Below are 14,394 nucleotides of genomic sequence, written 5' to 3' on the forward strand. Positions count from 1 at the left end.
CTCTTCTTCTAAGACCCCATTTTCACACAATTTTTTGTATGCCTCCCTGATTTCCATGTCTCTAATAGCACCTATTTTGCAGTTGTAACATCTCCTAACATCTTGCACCATTATTACTTTAGGAGGAATAATGGATAGGACTTTGGCAGGGTAATTTTTATACACAACTTTGAGAATAGGTTGAAAATTAGGCTGTTTGACTTCATTTGATACTAATTGGACTTCAAACGGCTCTTTTTCATGGGGTTTTCTAGAGTTGGAAGCCATTTGTGCAATCTAGGGTTTCAACACAAAGAAATTTTGAAACTGCGTAGCTTGACACAAGTATAAATACCTTGAATCATCGAAATTGTGTTGAAATTTGCTCAAATGCTTGATACTTTGCTTCCAAATCCTTTCTATGCTCTTCTTGTTCTTGCTTTTTTTCTCACAATGGTGAAAAATTATTGAAAACACAACCATATACCCTCCATTTCATAGCATTTAATGCTTATTACTTGTACAACTATCCACTCGACTTCTTAAGCACTTCTATTTCACTTGGCTTCCATTGATTTTACAATCACTCGACATACACTAGAGTTTCCCTTACTCGGCTTCAATAAGAATTTCCCTTCACTCGACATCCACTTCTAACTTGACTACTACTGACTTTGGCAAACTACTCGGCATATACTAGGACTTTACTTGACATCTGAGGAATACTCTTCTTACTCGACAACACTTGTGAAAACTTTAAGTTTTAACCTTGCATCTTTATTTATGCTAATCTATCCTTTTCAATACTTACTTGTCTTGGAACTGATGTATGATAAAGCATTGTATATCAGTTCCACATATCTTCTTTTTCTTAGTTGGATGAAGTATGAGCAATTGACCTTTTGGGTGAAGTGATCCCTCCATTGGATGTGCCACCTCCATCTTTCTTTTTCCATGTTTTATTCATTTCTCCTCTGATGTGTTCAACATCAACTTTTCCTTTTCCTTTGTTGAACTCTGAGTTGGGTGCCTTTAACTTTTTTGGGAAGTTCTTGCTGATGTGACCAATCTTCAAACAACCAAAGCATGTAGTTTGGCTAAACCATCTACTATAGCTTTCACTAAAATGTGTTCTTATGCAATTTTTGAAGATGTGTCCATACTCTTGACAGTAGTGACAACTATGCCTAGTGTTGTAGTCCCAATTGTAATGATGTCCATGATTATTTGACCTTCCTGGTTGGTTAGGTGTCCACAAAGGCTTTTACTGCACTCAAAAGCTCTGTGTCCATACTTCTTGCAATTGTAGCAATGACCTTCAAATCTTGGTGTTCTGATGGTTCTAGTCCTACAGTCATGTGCCTAATGACCTTGCTTATTGCACTTGTGATAGTGACCCATATTTTTAGGTTTTTCATACTTATTGGTGTTCTTTCTCCTGCACACATTAGAGGTATGTCCCTATTTACCACAAAAATGACAAGTGGGTTTTGTATTCTTACCTTTATTATTTATTTCTTCTGTAGTCTTGGATGACTCTCCTTTCTCAGTGCTGGTGTATCCTAGTCCTGAAGTGTCATTGCTAGATCTTGGTGATTTTAGTAGCTATTCAAAGTATATGATATCTTTATTAGGTTTGTTGAAGCTCTCTACAATTTCCTTTTCTCTTCTCAAGTCATTTTACAATTGTTCATTTTGCATCTTCAGTGTGAAGATCTGAATGTCCTTGACATTCAACTCATGATGGGCATTCATCATTTGGCTTAGGGTTTCTAGCTACATGTTGGAAATTCTTGCAAGCTCAATTAACTTTTCTATTGTCTTCTTCTATCATAGCTTTATCTTCAATGGCTCTTTTCTTTTGTTCAGTCACTTCACAAAGCATCATGACTTGTGATTCCTATCCAATCTTGAGAGTTTTGATCTCTTCTACTTGAGCTCTATTCTTTTCCATTAGATCTGTTATTGCTGCATCGAACTCCTTGGAATCTCCATTTGCAAATACTTTTGAGGTGTCAATCTCCTTGTATTGTGTATCATTCTCAGCTATGGCAATCTCTCTTCTTCTCTTTATGGATTCCCTCAATTCTTCCCTAGCTTCTTCTAGAGAATGTAGAATGAGATGTATCTCAATCTCTTGGTTCTCTACGATCTTCACAAGTTTGTACACTTCCATTTCTAGATCTTTTCTTCAAGCTGTAAGGCTTCTCCTTGGAAGAACTTGGCTCTGATACCAATTGTTGGAATTCACAAGTGGGAAGATTTACTTCTGAGAGGGGGGGGGGGGGGGTGTGTGGTGAATCAAAAGTAATAAACTTAAACCTCTAAAAAAATTTTAACTTCAAAATGAGAAGGTAAAATTGGGGTGGGGATGACACCCATAACTTATCACTGCAGTAATATGTAACTTGTCAAGGTTATAAAGTTTGACCATCATCAATGGTCTATCCTATGAGAGACCTGCCCTATTAAAGGCTCTAACACCCTGTTAATGGTGACCTGTCTAAAGGATTTACAAACATTCACTTGGAATGTCACCCTGTTAAAGGATTTACAATATGGTTGTTAAACCAACCTATCATCATAGGATTTTCATTCTCCTAATACAATGGCTAGAAAGTATTGTAGAACGTGTTGACCCAATGACTTATAATCTTCAAATGCTGATTTTAGATCCTTATTTTGTCCAATCTGATCTAATCCTTCTTGATCTAATATATCTCTGTACGAAATGCTGATACTCTGTTCTGACCAACTTGATTATGCAATGTTGTTGTTCTTATTCTAAGTCTTTACACCCTATTTACTTCCTTCAAACTTCGCTAGTATCCTCTCCTTGCATGCATTCTCTTTTCACATACTCTCACTCACTCTAAATTATGGGGTTTCAACCTCCTTGAAAAGGTTTTACAACTTAGGGTTAGGTATGAACCTACGATTGAGATTCATCCATCTTTCCCACTTAAATCATTCCATTTTTCTAATTGGTTGCATGTTCTTTCCATCTTTCTAATTGGTTGCATGTTGATTGCAATGAAACAAATTTGATCTTATCTTTTAATCCTTCAAGACTCATCTTGAGTTAGCTCAAAAATGGTTTACACCTGAGTTTGTGAGGGCACAAACTCTTATGCTGATTTTGTGTTACTCGACACTTACTAATTGTTGATGCTCAACACATATAGGAATTCTATCTTGCTCATCTTCTAAAGGAATTCTATCGTGCTTGGCTTCTAAAGGAATTTTTCCTTGCTCAATTCCTATAGTTTACTCGGCACATATACTAGCTCGACATCAATTGTCACTCGACACTTGAAACTTGCTCAGCACTGTCTATTTTCTCAGCATCTAAATAACTCGATACCTATTGAATTTTTGGCCTGATACATACTGTAGCTCAACATCTATATTATACTCGACATCAACTTAGAAATTTCTTAAGTGTGTTGACACTTAATTGTGAAAATCAATCTAAGACCAACAAGCACAAAGGGTTAGACTCTTGGAGAAGAGTTTGGATTGGTGTTAGTTAATAATGTAAACCAATTAGGGACCTAAGTGGACTAGGTGCCTAGAAGGGACAAGTTAGTTTTCTTGAGGAGTAGTGCAAGCACCCCTTGTAACACTCACATCAAATAGCTTGGCTTGGAATGTAGACTCAAGGTTATTGGAGTTAGGAACATAATTATCAAAATTATCTAACTCAAATTTTGTCAACCTTCCCACTAGCGCATCCAAGATTATATCATTCTTAGGATCACATCTCATTTCTTGAATAGCTGACACTTTGATTGCATAAATTGGAAGAAGGGATTTGAGTACCTTGCTTACCACTATTACGTCATCAATTTTCCCACCCGAGGCTCTGATTGCACACACATTGGCTTTGATTATTTCATTGTTTTGTGCAATCTTCTCATCTTCTCTCATCTTCATCTAATCAAATTGACCTTTGAGACTTTATGTCTTAGCTCTCCTTTTATTGTCATCACCTTCATAGGTAGCTTTCAACTTGATCCACATCTCATAAGCATTAGCACAATATTTTACCTCATCAAATTTAGCATAGTTGAGAGTGGAAGAAATATTGATCATCACAATGTTACAATTCTTCTTTTTTGTAATTTCTTTCACAGTCATAGTTCTAGTAGGTGCCACATACTTAGTGTTTAGATACTTCAGGCCTGAGTCTCCAATTGTTTTGAAATGCAACTTCACGAGTTCTTGCCTTGCTTGGAAGTTATCTTTGGTTAGCTTAGGGATCTCCCTTCTATAAGACATCTTGATCTTTAGCTTACATCCTTGAAACCTTCTTTGCAAGCACCAAAAGCTCTGATATCAATTGTTGGAAATGTAAGAGGAGTAACTGAGAGGGGAGGGGTGAATTAGTTACCACAAAAATAATCCCAAATCCCTTTAGATGTCAATACAAAACAAAAACCAAACTCTATAGAAACTAAAATACTATTGTAACTCGGTTTACACTAAGAATGACTGTCACCCGATAAACATTTAGTTAATACTAAATATATGCACTATTACTTTGTTAACACTAAATATGAAAATCATATGATATTAAGTGTGATTAACATTAATTAACTTAGTTTCATAATCATAAAGCAAATAACATGAACACAAGAGACACTAGGATTTAACGTGGAAACCCAATTTGGGAAAAATTGCCAATTACAACTAGTTATTGTTTTTCACTTTTCTAAAATGAGCCTTGTTAGGAGCCAACCCTATTAAAGGTTACAAAACACACTGTTAGGTGTGATCTTATTAAAGGATTTAGGTCACCCTGTTAGGAGTGTCCTTATTAGAGGTCTTTAGACACTTCAATCTAGAAATGCCACCTTGTTAGAGGATTTGGCAAATAGTTGTTAAGCTAACCTTGTTAAGAGATTTGATTCACTACTAAAATTATTAAAGTGTAATAATTATATGACCTTATTACTGATGTAAACTATATTTTCTGAATTTAGATATTCTTTCTAGATTGAATACTTGATCCTCCTTGACCAAAATGTTCTTTGTACCTTGGTCAATTTGCTTCCTTGATTTATCTTTTCAATCCCATGCTTCTTCTTCTCATTCTTCTTACAATTCAATCCTCAACTTGACCTTATACTTATATGTTTTACCTTCTCAAGTTGGCTTGAATAAATGAAATTCATCCCATGAGTTAGCTAGAACTAACCAACAAAATTGAGTGAGGAAAATCCTTCGTTACCTGACCTAACTCTATCAACACTAACTCAGAAACGATTATCCTTCAGACTTCCTTTTGTAACCGGGCGAGCTCGGTTAACACTCATTCCATGCCAAATTTTCTTTGGTAATTGAATGAGCTTGGTAGACACCGTCTTCTTGCAAACTTCCTTTGTTAGCCAAGTGAGCTCAGTTAACACTTGCTTTGAACTTGGTTAACACTAAGACACTCATCATACATTGCAACTTCCTTCGACTCCCGAGTGAGCTTGACATACATTGGTTGCTCTATATATACTTGACATTCGTGTAACATCAAAGACAACATACAATTAAATGATTGTATCCAACAAAATCAAAATTTAAAAGCAAGTACAACATATTTTTTTAATTTTCTATTTAATTGATCATGATGAGTAGATTAGATAGGCTCACACAAAAAACCTTGTTTAAATCATGGGGTGAATAGATGATGTAAAATGACATTTAGATTTTTAATTTAAGCAAGAATTTTCTAAGAAACCCACTTATGGTCCAAAACTACTTTCTTCAAATTATATAACTATATTCGCATTCACAATTTTTTTGTAAATAGTTATTTTTTCTCATTCTTTTATAAACAAAATTGCACTTAAATGACAAACTTCAAGACTAATTTAAAAATGGAAGTAAATGAAGTAGAATAAATATATTTACTTTTTAACAACAATTTTTTAGTGGTGAATTTTCACTAATTGGTGGTTCTGTCTCATTAGTCAATCCTCATTTAGTGAATAAAACATATATAGTTGGTCAACCACATTGCCAAAATTTTACATAATTTAGGTCCATGGCCTCGACTAGTCACCCATTAGTTTACACATAATTGGTTCAAAATCTTGGTCCAATCCCTAATCAATATACCTTTAGGATACAGTTATTTAAAAAAAATGCCAGCCTTTACCTATTGTTTTCTTATTGGACAATATTATTCTGCCCTTAGTATAACAAAATATTTTCCCTTGGTTTGAGTGTCGCCTACCATTTTACCGATGCATATCAGCAACTAGCCCCATTTAGCCAACTATTTTATATTTTGGGCTTACATAGAAAGCATCATTTCACCTACATTTTTCATTCCTTCTTACGAATCCCACACAATTTTCCAACATAGTTTGGTATATATACATTCATATGATACTTTTATTTTACACAATTTACTTTGGCATTTCTTATTGCTGTGGATTCACCAAAGTTTCAGAGTGCTAAGGGTATTGTCTAGTGACCACTACAAGTCGTGACTCACAGTTTTCTTGAAAGGTAACTAATTTTTAATTTAATTTTTATGTCTCATTTTAACTGGTCACTAAGTAATAGATACCCTTTGGACACCTCACTACTCACTACTCAGATAGGATTGCAAATTTTATTGGGTGGTACTGTAGTAAGTACCCTTTTATGCAAATGATTCATAGTATTATATATGTAATATAAGTAGTCTACTATCACGGTCTTTTTTTTCAAAATGTTAATATTTTTTTGTAGACTTTATTGGTTTTCAATGTCAAACAAGAGGGGTTCTGGTAGGATCCCTAAAAGTCAAGAGAGGCCACCAAAATGCAAAACCTTATTAGCATACTTTAGTGGTGGAAATTGTGGGAACCTACAAGATTCACAACCTACATCTCTAGTACATATGGAAGAAGGTCATTCATCACAAGTTGGAGAGCATTTTGAAAAAGTTCAAATTGGTGAACCTATATCTTAATTGACAACGAACTTGAAGATGATTTTGAGGCAGTTTCCCTGAGTAGGAAGTCAAAAAATGATATTATAGACTTTGGTGAGAAAAGAAAAAATGATGCCAAAAATAATATTATAGACTTGACTAAGAGAATCAAAAGTGATACCATAATTGATGTTTGTGCACAAAAGGGGAAAAGAAAATTGGAATAAAAAAAGATCGATCTAGCTGGGATTTGTCCAAAAGGAATTTTCAATTAGAATGCATGGAAAAGTTTTGGTTCATTGAACCAATGCCCAATACAATTGATGGTGAGCCTCCTATAGAATGAAAATGTAAGATTTGTACAAAGATATCAAAGAAGGAAAAAAGTTGTAGCTTAAACTTGATATCATAGAAAAGCATGTCAGTAAAGTTTACAAAAATGAAACTATAGATGGAGTTGAAAATTTTGTGCTAACTTGGAAAATGAAGGACAACTATCTGCATATCATGAATGTTGAATTATATGAGTTACACGAGAAATTGTGGGAGAAGTGGTCTAGATTAAAAGGTTGTTTTGAAGCTTTCCATGGAAAAGAAATGGAAGTGGAAAATATGGGAAAAGTTGTTAGGTGTCACCTTTTATATTTTGAGTCGAGGGCATCCTATGCTAAACTACCCTTGAGGTTTATATTTTCAACTTAAGTAAGAATTTCTAAGAAACCCACTAATGGTCTAAGACTAAATTCTTGAAATTCTATAATTATATTCACATTCACAACTTTTTTTACCAAAATTTCATGCAAATATTTTTCTTTCTCATTTATATATAATCAAAATTGTGCTTAAATGCCAAAATTCAAGAATCATTTAAGAATGGAAGTAAATTAGGTAGAATAAATATATTTAATTTTAATAATTTTGATAAGTTTATTTTTCAAAGTGTTCAACAATAATTTATTATTGATTAATTGAAATTACCAATTAGGTTTTGAGGGTATCAAACCTTGTATTTATTTTTTAAATATATTAAGATGTCCTCTATAAACTTTATTAACATCTAATTAATAATTTAAAAGTATAAAATTGTTAACAATAATTGAGCTTGTCAATAGTTATGATCATAATTGTATAGTTAAACATAATTCAAGTCTTAACTTTGGATTCTCAAACTTAAGAAATAAGAATCACAATTCTAAATAGAATTACAATTGTGGTGAAAAACAATAGAATTAAAATTTTAGTTTGAGGTAAGTTTTGATTAAATTAAATTAGGAAAGGGTCGTAACCTAGAATAAACAGATAAATAAAGGGGAGAAATTGGAAAGTCATGAGAGATCACCAAATTAGAAAGGGGAAGAACCCCACTAAAAAGACTTTGAATGGATTATCCAACACATAAGAAATAAGGTCTCAACTCCATTAAATAGGATGAAAATTATCATAGAGTTGCAAATAGGATACATTTGAGTAGAATGATGAAGTAGATGTAAATTGTTGTGGTAGTTTATCAACATTTCTATATCAAATTGATTTCTATGTGAACTTGATAACATGACAATTGGAATCAAAGATATTGTCTTGAACATGGGCTCTTTTTCCTTTTTTGGATTTCTTGTGTCTGCTTTATTTGTAATATATATATCAAAATTCCAAGAAAAGATGGGAATGACGAGATTCTATTTGGAGAGCCACCACCTCCCTTTGTCTACCTCCTATATTGTGCTTCAATTGAAGGTGCTTTGTCAAAAAGGAATATGAAACTTGAGAAAATGAAGAAAGTTTCTGCTATTATATTTTTCTTATACAATCGGGTCAAGGATTAATGTTTAATACACCTAAGTCCAAGGCTCTTCTAAATTACAATTATGTATCTTTATTTCAAATGCTTTATTATGGGGAAACAAACACAACACACTCAATACTTGTTATTCATCATCCTAGGCAAGTTTGAAAATTTTCCCCCAATCTAACTGACAGATTTTTCTTTAACTTCAACTTTATCTCACACTGTATTCTTTGAATTTAGTTTGTTGCCCAATTGTATACAATGTTTTCTAGTTATGCAATTTAATTTCTTGAATATATCTAATATGAAGTTGAAATCCATGAAAGCTTCTTGTTCTACTGTAACTAGACCACCCAAGAATTTTCTCACTCACAATGAGCTTGCAACAATTTGGGAGAGCAAGATTGGGGAAACTCATAAGGTATGTTACCATGCCATGTAGTCCATACTAGTTCCTTTATGTTATTGACTCACTATACCACAAAAAGAAATAATCTAGATACCACATAAGGTATATGGAAAGATATAATATCATCAACAACTATCTTGGATTGACAACTTCTTTTATTATCTATTGTGAATTATTTTTCACTTTCTAGATATATTAAGGACTCAAAGAATCCATAGTATTGAACTAAGTGACATTTAACTATCTTTAATTACCAAAGTTTCATAACATATTTCTCTCTCTTGAACTATACTAGTATGTTTTAATAAGTTGAGAAGCATGCCAATTACATTGTACTATTTTTTAATAGAAAACTTCATAACTACTAGAGTAGAGTAGTAGTAATTATCATCAAATAACACGATGTGTCTAGTCATTATTGAAAAAAGAATTTGACTTTTCTTTAAATGTCACTATAGATACAAATGAATTATGGTACACTATTATTTATCCCATTTTAATGAGTTTTGTAAAAGTATATTCTCATTATAGATATACACCAGTTATGATATGAGATTGTTTATTCCTTTTTCATGGATTTAGTAAAAGTCTATATAGGTATTTAAAAAAATTATGATATTAGAATGTTTATAGTAGTAAAAATTGTATTGGCTAATTTTTTTAATGATTTGTAATTCAATGTGCAAGTGCATTTTCCATAGCGGTCTTGAAATTTTAGATTGTGTAGAAGAGTTTGTCTCCTTTTTAGAATTGATGGAAGGTTATACAATCTTTCTCCTTGTCCTAAATACTTGGAACAATTCTAAGAGAACAAGCTAAGGAATAGTACAATGTTTAGGGCAAGGAGAAAATACACTATAACATGGTATCCATTGGCCTAAATAGTTTGCAAATAGGTTTAATGCAAGTCCATGGATATTATGTTCTTGGCACATACAAGAAGACTCAATATTCTGTCATGTGGAGCTGTAGATTTTGCATACAAGATTGTAAAGAAAAATTTCAAGGTTGACCTAGGAAAGGTAGAGTTGTGTCTTTATTGATTTAAATATTTTGGAATATAATTTCTAAATGTTTCTCTAATTATAGGATGATGATGAGGTTGATATAGTTGGTTTTTGCACACTTAAAGTGGAAAATGTGAAATCACATCCTCCAAAGTCTCTTGAGGTGACATGATAACTATATTGTTTTTTGTCTTGTTCTTTAAGACCAGTTACTAGTTGTTTTAGAAGAAACAAATGAAATAATTGAGTTGTTATTTTTCTAAAGCATTTGAGGGATGAAGCCTTTTCTTTTAGTTTTCTTTTGTAGGTAAAGATTCTATTTGATACTTTGATACAATTGAGGTTGATGAATGGGTTTGCATTGCTATCAATCAATTTAAAAAAAGATAATGGTGGTTTACCTGAATGCTCAATTGTGTTGTTTATGTAATTAGCTATTAATGATGATCTTTACTACAACTTTTTTTTAAAGGATTTCTATCTCTTGTGCAAACATATATACTCTCTTAGGAGATGAACTAGTTAAGTACTTAAATTAACTCTCAATAACTGTATCAAATCTGAAACATGTGAACAATAGATGTAAAAACCATATAAAGATAATTGTGCACAATAACACCATATATTTTAACTAGTTAAGCCCTTGATCAAAGGGAAAACCCCAATGGGAATAATGCCCATAAGATGGCGTACTAATATAAAAGTTCCTTATGAAAGGATGGACTCTATTAGGATCCAATGAAATACAATTAGAACATATGAAACCTTGTTAGAAGATTTTGAATCCCTATCAGTAGATTCCAACCCTATTAGGAGTTGTGCCAACCTTGTTAGGATTGAAAGGAGGACAACTAAACCCATTGTTCAAATAGCCTCAGACTGCTTTCACTAAAGAACCTTTAGGATAACAAACCCAAGAATAAACTGACTAAAAAACAATGCTTTTACCAATATAATTTCTTGGAATCTCATAGTACATCATCAACATCAATCTCTATTCTGATCAAACATAATTCTCATTTAAGCTCATAGAAACAATAACCATCTGCACTAGATCTCACTGATCTACTTACAACCAAGGAAAATTACTTTCCTTTATATAATAAGTCTTAAAATAAGTATTGAGTCATCCTTGAGGCTTTCTCAATTTATAATTAAAATTTTAGGACCTCATTAAGATATTACATTACAATTAGTATTTCTCATAATAATTTTACCAATAGTTTGCTTCCTAGGAACAACACGTTGAATAGTCTTTATAAATCCTCATAGAATGAACATCTAATTTTGCCACATTAACAATAGTGTCCTAAACATGTCTTCAATCATAATCTAAGTGCACTAAACAATCCTCAGCCATACCAAAAAGGTGTAATGCAAAAACTAGAAACTGTCAACCAATTTGTTTTCTAAGAACAATCTCCACAAAACTTTCTATGACTCATGCAAATCTTCATAACTCTTTCTGTGAACATAGATGTAGTATTAAGACATGATCCTTAATATAACTTCAAGCACACATAACATAAGTCTTTGACAAAGAACCACACCAAATGAATCTTTCTCTACAACTCTAGATAAACTATCCAAAAAATTTATATGTTGATAAACATAACAAACACTATCATGAATGAAATGCATGAGCACTCAATCACCACTTTGACAATACAAAAAACTCCCTCATACAACTACATCAAGTATTAATGCTTAAAAATCTCCCCCTTTAGCATTGATGGAAACATAAGATGAAAAACATTTAAGTACCATGAATACAAAAATATACTTCTTCCTCATCTACTTTTACTCCCTCATTCATGTTGTCCATGAATGAAAACATAAATCACTCTCTCAAATAGGCTATGAAGGTTTTTTTTTTGTTATGACCATAATCAAATAATACATCTTCCCCATTGATCAACATACATGAAGAAGGTATGAATCTCCCTTGTGCATAGACATCAAAGCTACTTTCTCCAAAATAACAAGGAAACTTCTCATGTACTACTCATATTTCTCCCAAAGTATTTAGGTTTTTCATGTGTACTCATCTCCCCCATTGACATCAATAACAAAGGTTCCATTATGCCAATTCAATCATTTCCAAAAAAAATCTACTGAAAACTCTCAACACAATGTCCAAAGATATTGTTAAATACTAGTACCAAGAGTCCTTAATGACTTAGCTCAAACATAGATACCCCCATAGAAGAAGCATCAAGCATTCAATCTAGATAAAATAATGGTGCTCTAATTCATACTAGATTGATACAATCTCTGCATCAACTACTTTGAAGAAGGTTAGGTAATCATGACCCAAAACATACCTTACAAATACTCAAATGTATCCTTAGCAAAAGGTTCTGTAAACATGTCTACTATATGTTCCTTTGTGCTAACATATTCCAATATGGTCTCTTTTTTAGCTACCTTTTTGTTGATCGCTATAGTTTTTTCTCTATTAGTGTCAAACACTTGGTCATTTATTTGATAGAGTTGACCAGTCATTACTATGATTGAGTCATCCTACTAAGGCCGAGAAATGTATTTAAAATTATTAATATTTCAGTTAAGGTCGAGCAATTGTCATTGTCAAGCAATTCTATGGTCACTAAGTGCTCTAATACATGTCAAGTAAGATAGAAGTTAGTTTTTTCTAAGTAACATAGAGTTAGTCCATGCCAAGTTATATAGTGAATTCTGAGCATTCAGAAGCCGAGGGACAACATGAAGACTAGTTAAGATTAAGTGTTAGATTTTTCATGTGCCAAGAAAACTACTTGTAACATAATTGTTTGGAGTTGCACAAACACTGAGGTAAATAGTTTTTGGCTAACTTATTGCATGTTTTAATGATCGAAGAGTGATTTAAGGAGTTATTACGCATTTTGAGATGGATCATCAACTCCTATGCAAGGTATTTAATAAAAAAAAAATGGAAAATTTAAGTGGAAAAAGGGAGAAATTTGGATCATTGATCTTGATCTAGAACCTTCTCCAATTGGTTATATAAGGAGTATCTGAACCCAAAAGTGAAGTTTAGATGCTTGAAAATAAGTTTGAAGGTGATATAAGGAAGAGTGACTGAGCATAGTAGTAAAGTGCAGAACAAAGTAATATCATATCAAAGAAGGATCAAAAAATGAAAAGAGGTGATCCATAATCAAGCATTAAATTTCTAAGAGAAGGATTAGGTACTAATACATTTTAGCAAAGAAGATAAGGGTAAATCTCTTAATAGAGTGGTCCTAACAGACCTATGTAAATATCCTAAGAAAGTGCTTACTTTTTTGTAAGTTAAAATCCTTTAATCAAGGTAGATTGAATAAGTCTTGTAATCTCTTAGTAGGGTAGACCCCTCACAGGGTAAGTCAATAGAAGTGATCAAAATTATAGCCCTACCAGGCAAACTTTGTTACTGCAGTAGTGAATATTTGTGGGTCTCATCCCCACCCCAATTTTACCTTTACATTGGAGGGTTTATGGGTGGCCAAATCTTTGTGTTATGTGTTGATAATTTACTTTTATATTTATGGTTGTGATCAGTAGATTAGATATAATACATCATTACAATATATGTTTATGTGATTTGTGATATTGATGAGATAAGGGTTAGTGGTGAAAAATATCAAATTGATAATTGTTTAGAAGGTTAAAGTTTTATAGATCTTGATTCATCCTCCCCCTCAGTATCTCACTTTCCCAATAGAATTCCAACAATTGTAAGGAAACTCAGGTGCAAAAATGACTTCCTACACTAATCCCTTAAGGAAAGTATTGTGAAAATTCCTATTAAATCCTTATAATTTTGGATTTGATATTATGTAAACAATAATATTGCAGTCAACCATGAATCATAAAATAGATAGAGAAAGAAAATGCATAAACACAAAGATATGCTAGTGTGGAAAAACCTTCTAGTAAAATAACCCCACCCCTCAAAAACCTACACAATGTATTAGCTTCAACACAAAAGGTTACAATGCACTTGTAGTGCAAGTTCTTTCAAGACAAAAAAGAAAAATCCAATAGCAACATATTGTTGATTGGTTTTGACAATTGAGTGTCAACACACTTAAGATATTTACTAATTTCATGCCAATCTACTAACACATGTGGAGTATAATATGTATAGACACTGAGTTCCAATGAGTGCCAAGTCACTCATATGCTGAGCAGTTCAAGTGTCGAGTAAACAGTTGATGCTGAGCAAGTTCAAGTGTTGAGCAAGATAGAATTACAGTAAGTGTCAAGCATCAATATTATCAAGTTCTGAGTAATACAGAATGGACCTAGT

The sequence above is a fragment of the Cupressus sempervirens genome, chromosome 4 (assembly GCF_028749045.1).
Source record: "Cupressus sempervirens isolate cs-2001-9-10 chromosome 4, ASM2874904v1, whole genome shotgun sequence".
NCBI classification, from domain to species: domain Eukaryota; kingdom Viridiplantae; phylum Streptophyta; class Pinopsida; order Cupressales; family Cupressaceae; genus Cupressus; species Cupressus sempervirens.